At 39.6% G+C, this 19,680-nt stretch overlaps 1 protein-coding gene across 6 annotated transcripts in view; it reads right to left on the reverse strand.

Annotated features, from left to right (window-relative positions):
* baz2b.L (bromodomain adjacent to zinc finger domain 2B L homeolog) overlaps positions 1-18,658 on the reverse strand; it is a 159,747-nt gene extending 141,089 nt beyond the window's left edge. For 3 of the 6 annotated variants that reach the window (XM_041576127.1, XM_018235808.2, XM_018235809.2), the window contains exons 1-2: positions 18,005-18,658; positions 9,805-9,939 (exon numbers count right to left, since the gene is read on the reverse strand). The gene's annotated coding sequence lies outside the window, so the exon portion shown is untranslated. The remainder of the gene's footprint in view (positions 1-9,804; positions 9,940-18,004) is intronic. The other 3 variants (XM_018235811.2, XM_041576126.1, XM_018235810.2) reach the window with 2 other exon arrangements.
* Positions 18,659-19,680: the final 1,022 nt, after the last annotated feature.

Below are 19,680 nucleotides of genomic sequence, written 5' to 3' on the forward strand. Positions count from 1 at the left end.
GGTTATCCAAACTTGCCCTGAAGCAGGTTGGGTACCTGTAAAAATAATGGGAATTGGGTGAGAAGAAAATGTAGATGCAGGTATCTGGGGGGGGGGGTCTGCTGGACACATGACTTGGAGGCTGATGTCAGTTCTCCAATAGTAAGATAGACAGACAGACAGATAGATAATTGATAGATTGTGCAGATATTTAATACAATGATAGCAGATATATTAATGATATTTAATAGCCAGGTGATGATAAATAGTAATTGATGATAATTCTGTAGATTGACAACCTTCCTGTATGTGTGTGTGTGTGTCCACATTTGGACCTTTTTCAAGGTTTTCATCCTTGAAAAAGGTCCAAATGTGGACCGAAACGTCGGGCATTTGATGCTACGACAATAAAATTATTACGTTTTAAAAGGGAGTGCTGGTCTTCTGATAATTGATATACATACAATTACCGTGCACCCCGCCATTAGCAACAGCCTTGGAGTGCGGATACTCATTGGAAAGTGTATATATATATATAATGCACAAAAGCCATGAATATCCTGTAAATTATATCCTTATAAACGGTGAGTTCTGATGTCATCAGTTATAAACGGTGAGTTCTGATGTCATTTCTGTCACATGACTCACCGAAACTTGTGTATTATAATAAATAAAGTACCCCCAGTTGTAAAATATGAGGATATTAGAAGTTACCTCGGAGTTTCCTGACCTGTATAAAAACACTCGGCCTTCGGCCTCGTGTTTTTATATGGTCATGAAACTCCTCGGTAACTTATAATATCCTTATAATACACAAAAGCCATGAATATCCTGTAAATTATATCCTTATAAACGGTGAGTAGTGATGTCATCAGTTATAAACGGTGAGTAGTGATGTCATTTCTGTCACATGACTCACTAAAATTTGTGTATTATAATAAATAAAGTACCCCCAGTTGTAAAATATGAGGATATTAGAAGTTACCTCGGAGTTCCATGACCTGTATAAAAACACTCGGCCTTCGGCCTCGTGTTTTTATATGGTCATGAAACTCCTCGGTAACTAATAATATCCTTATATTTTACAAGAGGGGGTACTTTATTCACTATATATTTTACAAAAGGGGGTACTTTATTCACTATATATATATATATATATATATATATATATATATATATATATATATATATATATATATATATATATATATATATATATATATATATATATATATATATAGTGAATAAAGTACCCCCTTTTGTAAAATATATAGTGAATAAAGTACCCCCTCTTGTAAAATATAAGGATATTATTAGTTACCGAGGAGTTTCATGACCATATAAAAACACGAGGCCGAAGGCCGAGTGTTTTTATACAGGTCATGGAACTCCGAGGTAACTTCTAATATCCTCATATTTTACAACTGGGGGTACTTTATTTATTATAATACACAAATTTTAGTGAGTCATGTGAAATATTTTTCCCCTCCCATCCCTAATTTGCATATGCAAATTAGTATTCGGGTTTCATATTTGGCCAAATCTTTTGTGAAGGATTCGAGGGTTCGGACTCTCCATACATTCAGAATGACACCCGGCTAGGCACAGTGAAGCATTAGAATTAGCGATGGCTGGTAGAGATCTTATGCTCTCACATTTGTTCCCCTGCTATTCCTCCTATTTAATGTGTTGCTTTCCATGCCTTTTGGATAAATCTCAGCTGATTATATTGCGTGCCCTGTTTTCAGACAAAGCTCTCTGCCCATGAATATACATGCAGCCATAAACAGTTCCGTATGCATCTCCTGTAATAAAGATATTTGCAGATTTCTGAGCCATTTAACAAACAAAACAGCATTTGCTCCGGCTTGGTGCCAAATTACTTGGAAACAGCAGCACTTACTGAAAATGTGCTTTAAAGCATGGTTGCCCCCTAACCTGCAGTAGCTGACTTCAGCACAAAGACAGGGGAAGTGAGCTGGAGTGCAGGGCAATAGAAAACTTCAGGTCTATCCTGCTGACAAAAATACCCAACAGCTTGTGTTGAATGATAAAAAAAAGCAGCTTCAACATCTTCTCGGTGCTGTATAGTAATATTCACATCAGACAAGCTTACAATTTTGGTATCTTTCCTACATGGACCCCATTTTTGTTGCTAATACCACTGTACTGCTCTTGCTCATTGATTTTTGCAGGGGTGAAACATCATCACCCACAGTGCTCCTTCAGTAACCCCTTGCTTTTGGGGCATTCCTGAATTCTGAATCTCATGCATCTCTCAAGCAGCAACAATAAGTTTCCTTAGAGCCCTGTGCTCTTAGGCACCCCCAAATGTCTTCATGATGCACAAGTTAGAGGACCGGTAAGTAGCAGAAGATGGAACTTTGTTTGCCTCCCCCAACTGCCCCTCATACATATAGAGCTGCAGAAAGCAGGCAGCTCTGTATATGGGGGAAAGACTGATCTCTGTGCTGTATTTGTAATGCAAAGATCGATTGCCAAGGTACAAAGTGCAGGACAGGGAAAAAAAGTGTAAAAAACATGGTGGATTGCACCCTCCCCTGCACTTCGTATTTGTCTGCCTCGTTATATTCAAGTACTATCACATATTTTTTAGGGATGGGTGTAGGGGCCGGACAATGAGTTCTTTGCCATGGGTCCACTAGTGACTTAAAGCTGCCCTGCATTTTAATATCAAGTTCAATTAACTATTCAATGTTGCTAGTAAATTCAATATTTTACATTACTATTTGAATATTTCCAAACTATTTCACAGACTGGAGTGAGTTAACTCTACCAAGCACCCTCTTATGTTCAGTAAATATGAAACTCGAGCAGTCCAAACCCCTCCTAAAAAGATGACTGCTTGCAGAGTGATCTGGCAATACAGAGAAGTAGCACCGGAGACATTTGCAATGGCAGATCAAGCTGGGAGTGACTGTTCTGTTTCAATTCAATGACACCACTAATGGCTTCTTAGCAACACCATGAAATCCAGCAGCTGTCAAGTCAATGCATCACAAGGAACAGTTCTGCTCTCCCACAAGAAAAGGCAGCACATCAGGCTGTTTGGCTTAACATCTGCTCCTCGGAGCATCACAGCCACCAACGTACACAAAACAAAGGGATAAATGCAGACACATATTCTAGGGACTTTTATTTTTATTAGAAGATCTGCTGATGTGACTTTTAAGTGTTACTTACACAAGAAGTGGGTGTGGCTGTGTTTAATAACAGATCTTTCATTAGAGACTGCCATCTTGCTTTAGTATTAATGTTCACTTATCAACACCACTGTAAAGCGTACAGCTGCTATTACACTCTGCTGTTTTATCTGCATACACAACATATTTAGCAAATCATGCAGTTTTAGTTCAAAGACACTTTACAACAACATACAGGCAGGTTAATTGGCTCCTAATGAAACTGACCCTTGTGGATTGTGTGAATGTGACAGGGACCTGACTGTAATCTCCACTGTGGCAGGGACTGTGGAAATCAAATATTACAACCCCTCCATTTTTTCATGATGCTTTCTGTCATGCTTTATGGCTGAGACGATACAGCTTTCAGAACACTGTGTCCAATATCCATGTTTTCCTCACTGGAGGATTGGGATACTGTAACAAGATTCAATAGCAGAGCAAGTGAGATAAGAGTACTTAGCCAGGCAAAGGAAATAGCACATCAACAGTTAACCTGGACAATGATTTTCTCTTTTCAGGACCGGATTTACATAGCGGGTGCCCCTAGACCCACTGTCGTTCGTCACCCCTGTACACTCCCCTTTATTCGTGCAAATTTTCATCATCGGGACTGGAGCATTGGCGCACTGAAAATATAAAAAAAAATTGTATCTCCTGCACATACCCAGTGTATGAACCAATGTGGGTGTGGTTGGGCAGCACGCCGCCCCTAAAATCCTGCCGCCGTAGGCCCGGGCCTTGGTGGCCTTTCTACAAATCCGGGCCTGTCTCTTTTACAATACAGAACATTACATAAAGGGAAAACATTCACTCCTTCTTGACATAAGCTCATGTGCTTGTGCACATTTACTGGGTTCCGTTTACTCGCAGTGCAAGACTTCCCTCACCTTGTTCTATTATGAAGTGATGGATTCTTGAAAACCCTCTGCTTTCCATAGTGGTCGGGGCACAAATTCTCTGGAGAGCAGAAGCAGTTAAAATCCATCACATCAAAATGGAACAAGGTGAGGAAGGGGCTGCATTACACTGTGAGCCTAAGGGGTGGGAAAATGCTTCCAGTGAGCACACAAAGAGGCAGATTTATCAAGGGTCGAATTTCAAAGTAATGGGAATTTTTTGAACTCCCATAACTTTGAAATTCGAATAAAAAAAGACCAACTCGCAGTGCAAGACCTCCCTCACCTTGTTCCATTTTTATGTGATGAATTTGAACTGTTTCTGCTCTCTGTGGCTGAAGCCCTGTGCCTTTTATTCCCAGGAAGTTGGCATCTCTAAATCTGCCCCTTCATTCTTATGTTTATAGAATTCCATCCAAAAACAGTCTTTATCACTAAGCAACAATATACATTAACTTAACAGTTTCCGTGGTTTTAAATGTATTTGTATTTGTAAGTATATAAACAAAAAACTTTAAAACCAGTGACATTAATAATTGTAAGCTATAACGTTGCTTAGCATTGCATTTTTTTCCTTAAAAAACAGTTTTGGTTGCACATCCCCTGTAAAGTACAGCCCATTTTCCAGGTTAGATCCTTAAAATCCAGGTTTTTAAATATAAAATAACATGTAATCAGAGCAAATAAGCAAGCTCTATGCAAATGGTTTAGATTATAAATTCAGTGTCATTCTCTCCCGTCTTCTAGGCAAGAAATTTTACTGAAGAAAACCTTTAAGTGATCACGTAATTTAAAATATTCATGAATATAATGAAAAGCGATCGTTTAAAATGCCGAGCATATCTGAGACACTTAGATTTCCTGTTTACTAAAATACAAGGAGTCGAGGGAACGCTGTTTTATGAAATAAAGGCAATACAGATGAAATGCTTGTGCAACAGAGAATCACAACAAATGCACAGTAATAGGCGCAAAACAATAAGAATAATACATTAAATCGCATCTCGGTTCACCAACATTTTATTGAGCATTTACATTATATTCTCTATGGGGCTAGAATGTTAATGTTAATTTGTATTTATTTTTTAAATATTTTATTTCTCACTGGTTAAACTATACTATGTAATTTTGTATGTGCTGTGTGATTTTGTGTAATATACTACAAATTGAAATATTAGCTCTTATTGACATAAAAGGTTCACTTGTCTTTTAACAAAGGTAAACCTATGGCTGAGAAATGTTCAGCTAAAGGGAAAACAAACCCCACTTTTTGACAGGAGCTCATTCAGTTGGGCGTATGCAGACAGGGTGCATTAATATTGGAACATCCACTAATAAGTATACTAATAAATATGTCATTTTTACACAGACATACAGCATTCCACAGACTGAATGGAAACCAGGATAGTCTGCCTGTGCTTGTAGGGACCATTATTTAGGTTCACAGCATGACCCAACCCCTTCCTTACATTGCTCTATTGTAAAATAATAGATTCTAGAACTTAAAGTCCCTCTGTTTTCCATGGTGAGTGATGCACAAATTCTTTGGAAAGCAGAGGGACTTAGAATGGAGTTTTATCACTAAGGGAACCTTAGGATTGGGGAAATGGTTCTTGTCAGCACAAGCAGACTATCCTGGTTTCCTTTCAGTCTGTGGAATCCTGAATGTCTGTGTAAAAATTATACATTTATTAGTGTACCTGGTTTCCTTTTAATCTCTAAAATCAGTTATGTCTGTGTGAAAAATGTTATGTTTATATTTAATTCTGGTAGCTCAGTAAGTGTTTATGCACTTTTTTAGTCCCAACTAAATGAGCCCATGTCAAAAAGGTGGGGGTATAATTTCCCTTGACCAACATATATACCTGATGGTTGCTAATTCCCATCAGACCTTCCTTATATCTACCTCAGGCCTATATGACACCAAAATGTATCACTATCTACATCTATTTGTTGAGAGAGTGGGTCTTAGATGTTCTCTGGTGGGTTGTAGAAGGCCCAGTCTGACACAATATGTTGTGACATATGATTATTTTGGGTTTGTAGGTATCAAATAAATATAATATGTGTGCAACTGGCCAATTTTTGTACATTGCAAACCTTGCTAGCACAATAGCTATATCAACTTATCAGGACTTCAACTCCACCTCTTGGACTTAGGATGTAAGGCGGGATTCCGTACCCATATGGTCCTCCTTATTTTACATTGCTTAGTAAGTCAACTTTTGGCCAGATAGATAGATAGATAGATAGATAGATAGATAGATAGATAGATGATAATTCATGATAATGTACAGTACCTGGACCTCCAGACAACAGGCAAACATGGAAACCCATAAGTTTTATGGTAGCTAATTACATTGGAACTCCACACATTAAATTAAAAAGTGCCTTTTATATTGTTCAACTTAAAAAGTCAATTACTCAGTCATTCCTGTTGGCTCCCATCCAGCAATGAAATTGGTTACACAATGGCCTGTTAGGGGTTTGCAAGTGGATAGAAACCTACTGTTTTAATTTCCTCTTATCCCGTTTTTTTGTGAGTTACATCTAATGTATCATATTCACAGAGGATTAACTAATTAATCGATATATGCGCTGACAGCAATTACAAGAATCAGCAGTTTTCATCCAAACCATGCTAGTTCAATATATTAACATATTTAGCGTACAGGTGCCCGTTTTTGGTACATGTTGATGCCCCTTTAAGCAATGTCAAGGGAAGGCAACTCTCCTACCCATGATAATAGATCTTTCTAAATGTCCTTTGCCAATACTGCAATGGTCACCAGGCTCACATGAACAGGTAAAAGTGAAAACTAGTGTCAAAAGATGCATTTGCAACTAACTGATGCATGATGCTAGGTTGGAAGCTGCCACAGGATAGATCACTGATATTTTAAACCTCTAATGTTCAGTAGCTACAACTGGACAACTACAGTTATACTATTGAAAGCAGAAGTTTGATAGGCTGCAAGGGGTTATTTATTTAGAATACAATTTAAATCTGTTTATGAATTTATTGTCTGTAGCCACCAGCAGCCATTACAAGATAAAGGTGTACATACCTAGCACTGTTGCTTTGCTCAAATATTGCCAGACTGCAGCTTCTCAACCTCTCATATTATCAAGTGTAAAAGCATGATGGAGGCTATAATCCAGTACCTATAGTTATGGCCCTATGAGTATGTAGTTTTCTGTAAGCAGACTAAGCTTTCTTGCAACATATTGACTATAACAAACCAACATAGACTGTTAAAGGTATATACTTTTTCATCCTCTTCTACTTCCCAGTGGTCTAACACCCTGATGCTGTTAGACTACTGTTGTAATCCATTGAGAAAACTAATATGTTGGTGCATTCTGGGAGTTGTAGTCCAGCACAGTTTGGGTGAAGTTTAGCTTAGCAAAAAAAAAAATGTTGTAAAATGAGGTGCACTATTCAGTGTATTACTATATTTAAAAAGCAAGTGAACCCCTCCACAAAACTGTCCCACTGTGCCCTAAAATAATTACAGATTCATAATTCCTCTCTTAAATTCATTGGACCTTTGGCCTTTAAGAGTTGGGAACTGTTTCTTTGAGCAGGGTTGATTAAAGAATCATTCCCTGATGTGTTGGACTACAGGTCCCAATATGAATGAACCTTTTATAACAAGCTGGACCTGAAGTCCAGATAAACTGTTTGAGCCATGATCCATGTCTACATTAGTTCAGTTCAGTATAAATAATAAAAACTGGGTAAATAGATATTGAAAATAAAAATATGTTTTCAATATATTTAGTTAGCCAAAAATGTTCTGCATAAAGGCTGGAGTGGCTGGATGTCCAACATAATAGCCAGAACACTACTTCCTGCTTTGCAGCTATCATGGTTTCCACTTATTGGTTACCAGTCAGTAACCAATCAATGACTTGGGGGGGCACATGGGCCATAACTGTTGCTTCTAAATCTGACCTGCATGCTAAGGATCACTTGCAAACTCACTGAACCGTTATGTCCCATGTGGCCCCCTTCAAGTCTCTGACTAACTCAGAGTTAGAGAGCTGAAAACAGGAAGCTGTGTTGTCTTCTGTTAGACATCTGCTCACTTTATAGATTACATTTTGGCTAACTAACTATATTAGAAACATATTTTATTTTGCTCTGCCTATCTATTTACCCAATTTTTATTTTTAATACCTAACTGTTCATTTAAAGTATTGGACCAGACATGCTTAAGGCCTTTGCATGGCTACCTCCCCTTGCTAAGATTAGTGGGACCTAAAATGATTTTGCTATGGGGCGCAGTATGTCCCAACAAAGTTTCGGACAAGGATGCCAGGGGCCCGCCAGAAAACGTCAGTCCAGGGGCCCATTCTCCAACTATTTCTCCTCTTCCTCACCTCACTCAAACTCTATTTTTCATGTCTCTTCTCTTTCGTTTCTATTATTTATTATTCTTTAGTCTCTCTGTTCCCATTAGTGATGCACTGAATCCACTTTTTTGGATTTGGCCGAACCCCCGAACCCTTTGCAAAAGATTCGGCCGAATACTGAACCGAATCCTGAATTCGGTGCATCCCTAGTTCCCATATAGAAGTAGCTATTGACCATGAAACAAGCCAAATGGTTAGAAGAAAGAGGGCCCACTGACACTTGGGCCCACCGGGAGTTTTCCTGGTATCTCGGTAGGCCAGTCCGACACACATAAGGCCTTGTAAAATAACATAATAGCAGTTATTACTATTCATCTGCAAACATCCCAGTCCATGTTAGAGATATGGAACAATGGGAATGTACAGGAAGCCATGTTATTAGTTAAGAGAAAAGAAAGGTTCTCTTGGGTGTTTTTTCTGCAACAGAATAAAAGACAAGAGTTCATTACTGCAGACAGCTACATACAGTAGATGGACTGTATTATTTATAATATCTTGTAGATATATTGAATCATAAAATGTAATACTAATATAGACACTGTGACAGTAGAATTTTAATTCCTAGTAATGTATGATGTGAAAATGCATTTGATTTCTCATATCTATTTTAACCAAACCGTCATGGCTGTTCAGCTAGTCTCACTGGCTTAACGAGGCCAACAAGGGGCAATTGGAAAGCCTGTGGCTCGTCTGAGCAGTTTTATCACACGCAATCAAATTATATATGGTCTGGCCAAAAGCACAGGGTTATATAAAAATTTTAGGCAATCCTAACGAGCCAGACAACATTAAAGCTAAAGCCCCAAACTAACTGAAGCAGAATTCTAGGAAGGAGTTAGCATGTTTATTACAGAATAGCTTATATGGCTGTTAATTATAAAGAAGGTAGCACAAGAATATTCAACTTCAGAAAATGCAGGTTCCATCAAAAAAAATATAGCAAAAATATTAATGTGACAATTAGTTCACACTGTCATCATGCTTCCTTCTGGAAGGATGAAATAAGGCAAGGCACTGTAGAACAAATTAAGTCTAAATATTTGCACAAACATGTCTGTTCCTTGTTACAAAACCTGTTTGCAATAATTGTATTAATTTGGTTAATGCAGTGATATATATATATATTATAGTGTTGCAAAACTGAGATTAATTTCCCATAACTGTAACAAAACACAGTGGGGGCAATATTTAAATTGGTTGCACTATAGACAAACCCACCGCCCCTCTTTTTCTTCCTCCTATGTGGCATTTAGTGTACATAATGGAATTATGTATTTATCCTTCTTTTCTTTTTCTTGGCTCACCTGCCTGTTATAGGATTTGGTAAAACCCACCCGCACCTGCGAGGAAGTGAAGCAAGTTTTTCTCAATCCTTCTGCAGGCTTGCTGTTCTCGATCTTTCCAGTCAAAACATCTTAACTGCGCACAAGTCAGCTGATCTTGAATGGGGGACAATGAAAATGCAGAAAACTTATGAACAAAGGGTGTACACAAGGGGGAATTCAATTGTGGCTGGCATTTACTTGCCATTACCATTTGCAAACATTATTGATGCATTAGCCAACACAACAGCTGTCTTCTCATAATGGTAAGTTCAAATAGATAAACAGATAAAAGCATAGTCTAGGAGTGACATGGCTTCCTCAGAAGTTGTGCTTTATAAGAAGTTCTTCAAACTAATCCTGTTCAATATCATGCTGCCCTCTTTACTATATCTATCTATATACTACTTACTAGTGAACTCCACCTCAAAACCATAGGAGAAAACAGCGGCCAGTAAACAAAGTCAGATGACGGTGCCCATTCATCTCCAGAGGACTTGCATGAGCCTACTCCGCAGGGGACAGCTTATTTTCCACCACAACAGATCACCATAAACCATCCTTTCTGCTATGTTTACATATAAAACTGGTAAAGGTCAGGAGGAACTGTCAGCGATTAGGCAAGATATTCTAAATATATGGGAGAACAAATCTGTGAGAAGATAGAACAGCAGTCTCAACTCCACTAAACATATAGGAAACACAGCCAACATAGCAGCAATATCAAGGTGGATGTGATGAATGGAGTGGAGAACAAGGACCCCTAAGAATTTTTACTGGCTGAAATTGAATTTAGGTTAATTTACTGCTGACAGTGGAGCACGGTCCCAGCTGGGTACACACCACCAGCAGCCCCATCATGCCCATTTCTGGTTAAATTAGTTAATTACCAAGGCTTTCACTCTGCCAATAGTAGATGGCATAGTTCTGATTATACCTAGATTTTCTAGCCAGTATAGAACAGAAAAGAGTTTCTTGTACCTCAGTGAAGACAATAACCTGCTAAGCTGCACATCCAGTCACATTGACATTCTTCTTTTCTACCCCCATGAGGCTACTGAATGAATAGATAGTAATAGATGTATTCAAGACATTATTTGGACATGTTCTCATCTCGCATTTTCGCATCTGAAATTTTGAGTGCTGATAATATTGGAAATAAGGTCTTTTATAGGCACAAATGAACAGTTTATTTGGGGAATTAAAAAAAGATTTATATTTTTTTACTTTTCTATTTTGTTTTCCACCAACTGTTAAAAGCAGAATGTCATTAATATTAATTTGACGACACAGGAGAACAAGGTCAGCAACAAAATATTTCCTGAATAAAAGCACTTTATTAGGCTAAAAGTCGTTCAGGCGTACTACATATTGCATTTAATTCTACTTTATTTATTTTTTTCCATTAGATCGCTCTCAGGCTCAGCTGATATCATTAACCTAATCATATCAACTATGAAAGTGATAATATCATCCCTACATTACTATATGTTCACAATTTTTATTTAATTGCATATTGTAAAACTGCTATGGAGTTGTTTAGTTTGTTTAATTTTGTGTCAAATTCATAGATTCATAAATTCAGAGAGTGTTGCATGCCACATCTCTATTGAGTTCATTGACATCAAATGAGTAAATTTTTGCCTGAATTGGCTACCTACAGACTGGCTCAAATTGATTGATCCGATTGGTTGGCCTTGGGTTGCTTCTGTTTTTTGTAGATGTCACAATTGTCTGGTAGCCAAATAACTCAAATCCTGACTTGTAGTTTTTTTTGATTAGTTGCATAGAACTAAAGAAATCTAGAAGTACGCAAGGACTTTCTGTTTAAAAAGGTCAGCACTCTTGCAAATCCATTTTGAAAAGGACTCTTAGTAACATTCCTCTGCTGAATGAATCATGGAATCTTTAGTTTCTAGGGTTTTTTTCTTACGTATAAATCCCATTGTTTCATCAAACAATACAAGAATGTTGGGCATAAGAGTGAATTGATTGACTATGGGTCTTTGTACAGGTAAGGTTATAGCAAATGTTTTCCACAGTGAGTGAGTTACTTGATTGCACAGGCATAAACTCCACTCAAAGCCTGCAGCCTGATGGCACACATTCTCAGCATTAAAGAGGGCATATGTATGTACGCTCTCTCACTAACCTTCTTCCATGTTAAAATGATGGAGTCTAAGACTCAATATCTCTCTGCTTTCCAGAGAAATTTTGCATCACCCACAATGGAAAGCAGAGGCATTTAAAGGACTTATGTACATCTGCAAGTGCAGATGCAGTCCCAGCACTTTTCCCACAGTCATGCCTGTAACACCAATTTCATTCCAAAATTAACTCCTGTATATTTGAGCTCAGCATTGCTCAGTTCTTTGGCTTATTCGCTTAACTGTACCAGAAGCATAGAGTTAAATTGGAACAAATTGGATGCAACTGCAGTAGGGGCATTGCAACTGAATCAAAAGCAATGCAAAATCGCACCTTTGTGACCGCAATTCTGAGAAAAAATAGTGCTCTTTGGGGAAAAAAAGATTCCACTCAAAATTGCATTTTGCCCACTGTATACTCTTGGCAAAATCTGGGGATCTGTGGGGAATAGTCTAGGCTATGGCTATCCATAGGTCAGTAACAGATTTTAGTCCAGTTGATGGCAAATGCAATAGTTGGGTGCACCCATATGGCCCCAAGCTAAAGGGAAGCTATTCACTTTGGACCGGGTAATATTTGCCAAATTCATAAAAGGTCATTGGCATACTTGTATCAAAACTGTAATTCCTGGTATAGATCTTTATTAGGACAACAATTACTTCCAAATCAACAAGTATCCGAATCCTAATATGCATATGAAAATTAGGGGTGGGGAGGGAAATCATGTGACTTTTTATCACAAAACAAGGAAAGAAAAAATGTTTCCCCTTCCCACCACTAATTTGAATCTTTCGCAAAGGATTCGGGGGTTCGGCCGAATCCAAAATAGTGGATTCGGTGCATCCCTAATATAAAGTACCTCACACCCATAAATATGGCAGAGATCTAGTAGCCATATATTAAAACTACATGTTGAATGGTGCTTCATGGCATTGTAGTCAAGGGTGGGGGTTTCCCACCAAAACTTCTAGACCCAAATCACTAACAAGCACTGGAAGTTGGGTTTTGCTTCCCCCATAGAATTGTACAGCAACCTAAATTCTAAGCATGTCTTCATAAGCCAGGTCAAGAAGTTCAGGCAGTTGTACAGCACCCTAGAAAATCAGGCATTGGGGTTAATAACCCAAGGGCTTTTAAAAAGGTGTAAGTCTTGCTATAAATTATATCAGCAACCCCACTGTGGGCGAAACCAACTATGCTCCTCTAATGAAGTCTACTGAGTAATGATATGGCAGCTTCAAGTCATGTGTGAATGCAAATTTATAGAAAATGGGATGTTTTGTTAATATACCATGTACTCACACCTAATTGACTGTTTTTAAAAAAACAAACCAAATACCCTTTTAATAAGTAATAGCTAGTGTGAGTATTCTCTGTACTCTGTATACCTGTGATGTATAACCTGTCGTTCTGTTGTTAAACTACAACTCCCAGAACCCACTGATAACAAAGACTTAACTGCAAGAGGGCTGCTGATTGGACATGCCTGATGTACTGTACATGCTGTTGTATCTAATAATTGTTACCCAATATATATCCTTTTGTCTTGTTTTTCCCCTCAATGCACCCACCCAGGATCCAACACTACACAAATGCTTCAATTGAGTAAAAGCAAGAAAATATAGCTGTACAAAATACCATTTTCTAGATCTAATAATCTCTGGCTTCCTTCTCGGCTACTGGTGGCATGGCCAGTGAATTTCCCTGCATGTATAATTTAGAACCATCTGTTCCGCGTGATGCTTCACAATTTAAACATTTTCACATCTCTAAATTTTCACATAATTGGCTGCGATTGTGCACTCCCAAATATTTGAGCAACAAAATAATCTCTGTGTATACCTATACAAAGGGGAGCCTGGGGGGCATATCTTATATTTATCTGAGAAAAAGCGCAATATCTATAAGCAAGGGCTCAGGTGTAGTGTCTAAATATCTAAAGAATCTGAAAAAAAAAAATGGTGATTGGTGGCAATTCTCATTCACTTTGAATGGGGTGTGAATTTAAGCACTCCTCCCATGCTAAGGTAACAAAACTCTGGAAAGCACCCAATGTGCTATTGCCTTAAAACTAGCAGTTTCCTATCATACATCATGACAACGCCTTTCATGGTTCCTACAAAAGATTTTTAAGGGCTGTATAAGGTTTCATGGATTATCACATGACAGGTGGAACTTTCTATGAGACAAGAAGACTCTATTGTTCAGAAAACAATTTAAAGAACAGGGCCCTTTATTGTTCTCATCCTTGCAAGGGCTGATGAGTCTGGTGTAGCCGCAGGTTACAATATGTTTTTATAAGGAACCTTTCCTATAGGGAATTGCTAACACACTAGTGTTGCTGCTAAACATGGATTTAACACTGTAAAGAACTGGTGTGACCTCTTGTACATCAGATGAGGCTCCCCATTTCCCTTTAGGGGAGCCACTAATCAGGTGTAAGCCAAAACTCTGTTTCCAGGGCTGTCAACTGGTGACCCTCTAAAGGATTTTTGTGTCCCCTACCTGAACCCAAATATGCTATATGAGAAATAATCGGCCCACTTATTTGTCATAAGTTAGACAGCACAGCCATAGACCATTACACAAGTGAATGGTTTTCTGGGTATAATGACTTTCCCATAATTCTACAGTAGCATGCTGGGACAGTTGTGTTTTATATAAAAGGAACACAGAAAAGTCAAATTTACCTAAATATCACACAACATTCATGATCTCTACTAGACTATTCTTTAAATAAGAGTGCAAATCAAGAAGAAGAAGCCTATGGACGACCAACTGCAATAGGGGAATATAATCACTTGTTGCAAATTGGTCTGTCTTTACTGGAGGGATAAAGCAAAGACACTTCATAGATCCCATTTTGATTTTACAAAATGTAGCAGGTTATGAAAGTTTGAATTTCTGTGTTTTTTTATGTGCTATTAAAGTTTTGCTAATGAAGGTGAATTGCCCTTTAAACTGCAAGTCACGGTTTCCCCAAGAGACCGGGTTATCTTAAATAGTTACAATTGTTTCTTTGCTTATCTTAAATATTACAAATCTATCGAAGTGCACCTGCCATGTATTCTGGACTCTCTACCAACAGCCAATTAAGTTTTAGAAACTTTGTATCTTTTTTTGGCTGTTCCGTGCAGGAGATCAAAGAGAAAGTTGGACATTTCAGTAACAATCCGGGAATGTTGGCTGAGCTCTCAAAATTGGGACTGTCCCGTGAAAAACAGTAAAGTTTGGAGGTATGGGTCCATCATCTTTCCCTACTGCTGCCATCTTGCCCTACTATATCTGCAATTCCAAACTCTCCCTGCAGGAACCCACATATACTAGACCTGTGATTATATTGGATTTTAAAGAAGGCTTTAGGAGTTAAGCCTTTCTATACCAACACCAACACCAAAGGTATGCCTACATAGCTCCTACACCTCATAAGTACAGTGCTGCTGATAGCAAGCACTACTGTATTCAGGTCTGAATCGGAGCACAGAAACCTGCCACAATGTTAAACAAGGAAGAAAGTGTGTAAAGTGCAAAACAAGGTGCTTTGTGTCAGTTTTTTGCACTATGCATACTGCCTTCCTAACTGTTAATGACCCTAATGTCTTAAATTAGACTCACCAAACATAAAATTCACCCTTTGCCTTTGGCCAGGGTTGCAGGACGGTTGCCATGTTTGCACCCTCACACAGCTTAAAATCATGTAAGAAAACAAATAAATATATTGTCCCTAGCAAGATGTATACAAGCTGGAAACAGACAAGTGTAACAATAAAAGAAAAGAAGAAAGGTAAAAATATTGGAGAAACTTGACATGGGCTGAGACAGTGATCTCCCCCCCCAAAACTTCCAATCTGTATATATAAAGGAAGCCAAGAGATTAAAAATTTTATATTTTTCTGCTTGCCAAGGATCTGGGAAGAAAAAGAAGGAAGCCTCAAGATGGCGAGAAGCTTGTTGTTTAGAGGGCAAGGGAAAAGGAGGAGAAAAAATGGAGGATATTGTTATATAAACAAAGGCATACATTTCAGCAACTCAGCCAGTCTGCAGCTGCCACTCTGTGTGAGGGAGCAGCACAAAAGGCTGAGTGGAGAAGAGAAGGGAAAAGCTGGGACACAGCAAAAGATAAGATGTTCTCTGTGCAAGAACCTCTTTCACCCCTGATCCTATCCCTGTCACCTATTTGCATTACACTATAATGTACATCCTTTGTCTGGGAGTGTTGTGTCCGTGCTTTATGGAAAAGGAGAACCTGATACGCAGAGTTACCTTGTTTAACACCTAAAATACTTCTGTGCTCTAGGTTACTGATTAAAAAAAAACACACACACACATACATACAAGGTGGAGTTATCTGTAGTTACACCCTCTTAACCCTGGGCCATACTGCTGCTACCAGGCTGTGAATGGTTCCTTTACATTGATGGGGGGGAGTGGAAGAGGTGACACAGTTTAAGGTTACCAGCAGATGTTGCCAAGCATTAAACAGACTTATGCATGCAAAGCAGCACTCGTGGCTCCACTAATTCTGCTCATAGTAACAGCCACTAAGAACTTGGAACACGCTTTGTGGACATTAGATAGGATTCTGTTGTGCAGTGCTGTGTAATGCATTGGTGCTATAATGCACAGTAACAATAATACTAATATATGGGTACAAGGAGTTAACTACTGGTACCATGAAGCCTTGTGCTGGTACAGAGAGGCACAGGGGTTAAAGAATATGGGATACTGCATATCAAGAAAAGGGGAGGGGTGGTTGTTAATCCAGGTTAGGGAAATGGTGGGAATGAAAACTGAAACCAAACATACTAGAGAGCGGGGACACCACACCTGGGTAATAGAGGGTTAAAGGGAGGCTGCCTATGTTTTTGGCAGCAGCCTGGGGCATGTTTGGGAACTGAAGTGCCTTTCACCTGTCTACACAGTCACCTTTGGGAGGGGCAGTCAAGACTTAATTAGGGGGGGGGTTATTATGGGGACACATGCATGTTGGTTAATGCCATGGACACCATAAAACATCAGGAAGGGAAGGTGCTGCAGTGCAAACTGGTAAGGGGAAATGGATAAGGTAAACATTCACACACAGAGAGATATAAAGAATGGGCAGAGACAGGAGAGCACCAGGTCAGCTGGAGGAACATTCAATTGCAAGTAGGAAGGGGTGAATGGCAGGAGGGAAGCAGAGCGCTATAAAAGGAAATAAGGGCAGGATGGGTAGGAGGGACAGGAAGAAGGCAAGGGGACAGAAAAGAGGAAGAAATACAGGGATACAGCAGGAAGGCACAGGCTCAGGGAGGATGAAAAGGGGCAAATGAGGGAAGATAGGCAGCCAGGGCCAGGGAGGAGATATGGGGACAGGTGGAGAATGAAAATCAGGGATTCATGAAAGAAGCAATGAGGGAAGACAGTAGAACAGGAGGAGGGAGAAAGCCACGATGAAGGGGCAAGATGGAGAGGAAGAGGAGTAGAGGTATAGGAAGCAGATATAAGGACAAGATGAAAAAGTAGTAGACCTATAGGAGGCAGAAAGAAGGACAAGCGGAGGAAGAAGAATAGGGGTCTAAAATGAAACAGGGGATCAGAATAATGAAGAAAGCAGAGGTGTAGAAGACAGACAGAGAGGCAAGACGAGGAAGAAGTGAACGAGGAAAAGGCTGCGGATAATACAAACACTACAACACTGGAGAAATGAGAGTCTGTTCCCGCGGCGGGAAACTTTGCCCAACAGCCTGCAGACCGGCAGGCATCCATCTAAACAGCCGGCGATTAGAACCTCAGAGAGGGGCAGTCCGCCCCCGGGAGCCTGGGAGAGGGTCTTCCCCATTTAAACCGACGGGGAGGGGGGGCCTACTCTACTCACAATCCCCCTAACACACAAGGGGCCCAGATAATTCCGAGGGTCCCACTCTCGTCACACTGCGATACCACCGAACTAATAGCCCCGATAACTTCATCCCCTCTCATGTCACAGCCCTCCGATTCTTCTCCCCCACGGACTCTGTTGATAATAAACAAGCCCCCCCCCCCGAGAACTCACCTTCAATCCCGCAGTGATTAGGGGGTCCCTGGGTCTTTCTTTCCAGTGTCGGGGACGGGGATACTTTTTGGGGAAAGTGATGGAGGGGGAATCTGCTGTGTGTGCCCGTTCCTTCTTCCCCAGGAGCACTGGGAAGGGACATAAAGGCAGAGGGTGGAACCGTGCTGCTTCCTCACTGTGTGTCTGTGTCTGTGCAGCAGATTGAAGGAGATTCTTCCCAAGGTTTATTATTCAGCTTCACTTCAAGGCAAAAGCTCCAGGAACCCGAAGTGACGTCAGCCAACAAGCTCGCAGCAACAATATAATATATTCTGCTGTACAGAAACAAGCTCGCAACAATTTATCTGCTTTACACCAGCCAAACAAGCTCACAGCAATATACTTCCCTACTGTACACCAGCCAAACAAGCTCACAGCAATATAACACTCTACTGTACCCAAGGCAAGCAAGCTTGCAACAATGCGGAGAAACAAGCTCACAACAATATAATACTCTTGTTCACCAACCAAACAAGCTAACAACAATGTACATCCCCAATATTCTTCAAGTTTGAGTTGGGTCCTGGATTATGTCAATCTGGGGATCGGATGGGTAGACTGTTATTCTTGCCCATCTTTTTGTATACAGTTGTGTATTATGCTGGATCATTCACATGTTACATATACAGAGTTTGCATTAAAAAAAGAAACTGATTCATGCCCTGCTTCAGAGGTGACATCCTGCTGTTGTTGAACTACAACTTTCAGAATTCTTTAATAGCCAAAAAAAAGCATGCTATATGGTATTTTAAATGCAGCAAATGGAATGTCTATACAATGCCATCTGCTGGTTAAAGATCCTATGGCAGCAAATTTTGGGGGGGGGGTTGGAATTCCAGGACCTGGGATGCAGAATATAGTGTGTAGATTTGTATATTCCAACATATTACACAATAATAACACATTCTATCTATAATTACACATTCTGTCCTAGGGCTGTGCAACAAGTCAAATCCCTCAAAAGAATTTGTGTGACTCCAATATTTGTTTTATTACAGAATTAGACATTATTACAACAATTAAACATATGTAGTAGTTTAATGGAAACAATTGGACACCTGCTCAATACCCTTTCCACATATTGCCTTGCTACATGCACTAGTAATACAGCCCCTCCCCTGACATGATCTTGCCTTGCCATACTGTAGTCTTCCCAAGAAAATCTTTCAACCACAATTACATTTCTTTGCTTTTCTGATGCCTATAACTTCTGTCTTCCTGACCCCCTAAAACATCAGGGCTTAGGGCAGTCTGTAGTGCTTGCACCCCCAAAGAAAGCTGTGATTATTTAGTAGAACACTTGGGGGAGTTACCCCAGACCTTCACTTGGCTTGCCACTGAAAATTCTAACTTGGTAGCGGATTTTAGGGAAAGCCAAGACACTGCAAGATATTTGGGCTCATTCATAAAACAATTGGGAAATGTGCACTGTGCCAAAATAGATACAAAATGTCATGTTTTTTTGCATTTTGCACCTTCCCCCACACTTGATAGTTGCAGCTGTTGGATTTCCTAGATTAGAGAACAGAGTTGTACCCACTTAGTCTGTATGTTCAGTGAAGCTGAATAAAAACGGGGCACGTGGACATTCCCCCACCTTTGTATCATACAGACCATGCAAACTGTGGAAACTGTGG

Source organism: Xenopus laevis, chromosome 9_10L, assembly GCF_017654675.1.
Source record: "Xenopus laevis strain J_2021 chromosome 9_10L, Xenopus_laevis_v10.1, whole genome shotgun sequence".
Classification (NCBI taxonomy): Eukaryota; Metazoa; Chordata; class Amphibia; order Anura; family Pipidae; genus Xenopus; species Xenopus laevis.